The 3016-nt window shown below is 39.8% G+C and overlaps 1 long non-coding RNA gene across 1 annotated transcript; it reads left to right on the top strand.

The window, feature by feature from the left end:
* Nucleotides 1-604: 604 nt before the first annotated feature.
* On the top strand, nt 605-2395 carry LOC142180599 (uncharacterized). Its single transcript, XR_012709205.1, has 3 exons — nt 605-656; nt 988-1055; nt 2116-2395. It is a non-coding gene; the product is annotated as an uncharacterized LOC142180599 (long non-coding RNA).
* The last annotated feature ends 621 nt before the right edge of the window (nt 2396-3016 follow it).

The raw sequence follows: 3016 nt of genomic DNA, 5'->3' as shown, positions 1-3016 counted from the left end.
CGTGTGTTGTTTTAGAGTCAGTGTTCATATTTGGTTTGGAGCCCCGAGGGATCGGGAGTGTTTCGGAGGTGTCTCGGACTTAGAAAAAATTGCAGAAAATTGCAGAAAATTCTGCTGTGCCCAGAAAATTTTAGGTGCGAGTAGTCCAGTTTGGAAGCTCATATCTTGTAATCTATAAGAAATCAGAAAAAGTGCAAAACACGAAGGTTGTAGCTCATACATTCTAGTTTTCGGAAAGTTAAACTATTTGCGATTTGGACATCATCTCAGAAAGTTACGATGGATCGAAAAGGGCTGCTGGAGCAATTTTGGCAGAATTTACGATGCACTTTAGAAGCTCATATCTCGGGATATATAAAGAGTTATATGGTGTACAACCTATCAAATTAAATATCTTTGAGTGTAGTGTCTAAATCTGTAAACCGTTTGTCATTTGAATATTTATACAAGACGTTATGGGTGTTTAAACAGAAGGTGTCCGACAAGGAACAATTTTAATAGGATGTACAACTTGTATAGCACAAGTGCAAGGTACAATTCGACGAAGCACAGGTAGATTCTTTTATACACGGACTTAGCTCACTTTTCTTCATTTCTTCAAAGTATGGACGATTTTTGGGGAGCTTCAAGAGGGGATTTTCATCATCAATGTGAAGGTAAGTTATCCCCACCTATTTTGAGTTAAGTACATCAATTATGTATGGATTTGAGCATGAAAATTGTAGAAAATTGAGGATTTAGGCCTAGGGATTTGAAAATAAGATTTGGTGATTTGAGGGGTCAAATGAACTCCGATTTTGGTAAAGTTTATATGTACGGACTCGTGGCGAGACGAGGAATCCGGTGATGTGACTTTCGTAATTTTTCGAGAAGCGGGCCCGGGGCTCGGGTTTTGCAAATTTCATGATTTTCGATATTTTTCGAGTCTTTTCGATTGGGTTATATTCCCTTAGCCTATTGTAATATATTCCTTGTAGTTTTGGCAAGATTCGACGCGCGAGGAGGTCGATTCGAAAGGAAAGGGCATCGCGGAGTAGACTTTTGGCCATCTTGAGGTGAGTAATAGATGTAAATGTTGTTCTGAGGGTTTGAAACCACGGACTTTCACATCGTAACGCTATATTGAGGTGTGAAACGCACTCCATGGCGAGTGCGGGGTTGGATACTATTGGGGATTGTGACTTGGTCCATCCCGTGTGATGTTTATACTATACTGGTGATTGATACACATACTTCATTGATATTACTGGGCTTGATGCCATGTTTGGGGCCTTGTGCCGATTTGTAAAATCCTTCGAGGATTGATATTACTGCTTAGCATGATTTGCATATCATTTAATTTCAGTCCAAGGTTTTAAATGTTGTTTTGCAAACTCAGCCATAATTCTAAGTGTTGAAAACTTAAATGATATTTTTAAATGTATTCCGGGCTGGGAACTTCTATTTTGTAAATGCCCAAGGGGCTTATTATATTATTTTCTGGACTGATTATAAAGTGACTTGAAACAGTGGTAACAATGACACTGTGTGATATACTTGAAACAGTGGTAACAATGACACTGTGTGATATACTTGAAACAGTGGTAACAATGACACTGTGTGATATACTTGAAACAGTGGTAACAATGACACTATGTGATATACTTGAAACAGTGGTAACAATGACACTGTGTGATATACTTGAAATAGTGGTAACAATGACACTGGATGATATACTTGAACAATGGTAAAAATGGCACTGTATGATATAAATTGGTCAAGTAACAATGGCTGACCGGTCAGGTAACAATGACTGACCAAGATATTGCGCTTGGGCTGTAGGGACCCCTCCGGAGTTTGTATACACCCCCAGTGAGCGCCGTCGACGATAAATAAATATGGATGGCTCGGGCTGCACGCCGCAGTGGGTACTGGAATGTACCATCATATGCATTGCATTGCATTCATGTATTTGTATTTATACTGGTGTTTAGCTGCTCAGTTCCATATGTTGCTGTATATTCGGATTGTAGCTTACTTTGTGTATTTACTGGATTTTCTTATCTTCGGACTGTAGTTACTTTTATTACTCACTGGGTCGGAGTACTCACTTTACTCCCTGCACCTTGTGTGCAGATCCAGGGCAGTCTCAGGCTCAGTAGATCCAGTTGATCAGCAGATCCAGCCTCTGGGAGTATCGAGGTAGCTGCACGGCGTTCGCAGCCATTGATCTTCTCCCTCCTATCCTATCTCTTTATTTCCGCATTATCGGACTTTGGATATACCGTGTATTAGGATGATATTCTGTATTCTAGAGGCTCAGATTCGTGACACCGGGTCCTAGTGAGATTATATTGTGTATTTTGTTAAAATCTTCAGTACTTTAATCTTGCTTAATTGATATTTCTTTCCGCTATTTTTGATAAATTGGGTTAAGTGTTGAATAATGGTTGGGCTTGCCTAGTAGTGTGTTGGGCGCCATCACGACCGGGATTTGGGTCGCGACAATATGAAGTGATTTTCCTGATCCACCTAGGGATAATACTATACTTCAATAACCGTATTTCATTGCATCCCAACGCGATTCATCTTATGAGGGTATTCTAATCCCGTGCATTAATGAAATCCCTTTCTCGTTAAATCATTACTCAATCAAAGGCCTAAGCACCATCCTCTTATCTATAACAATTAGACCCTTATTCTACTGCCAGGGCAGCATTCCATCTCTTCCAAATGCACCTAGTCTCAGACTCCTCTGTGTTCATTCAGGCTGTACCGAGCTTTTTATTACATATGGAAATCATCTGCTCCCTTGTTTTGATGGGTTTAATCCCGAGGACATACATATTCTCGTCACCTTCTCACTCACCTTTTCATATCCTTACTCCTATCAACCTAAAACCTTGTTGCTCTACAATACTTTACCTTAGGACCTACACCGATATATTTATACTACTCGCAACCTTCCTTTAACTTGCTAGCACCATAAATTTCCTTTCATGCCTTCTCAGTTGTCCTTAAATGTAAGCAATTACTT

This window comes from Nicotiana tabacum, chromosome 5 (genome assembly GCF_000715075.1).
Source record: "Nicotiana tabacum cultivar K326 chromosome 5, ASM71507v2, whole genome shotgun sequence".
Taxonomy (NCBI): domain Eukaryota; kingdom Viridiplantae; phylum Streptophyta; class Magnoliopsida; order Solanales; family Solanaceae; genus Nicotiana; species Nicotiana tabacum.
Note: the sequence above shows the minus strand (reverse complement) of the source record. Positions and strands in the feature narration are given on the sequence as shown.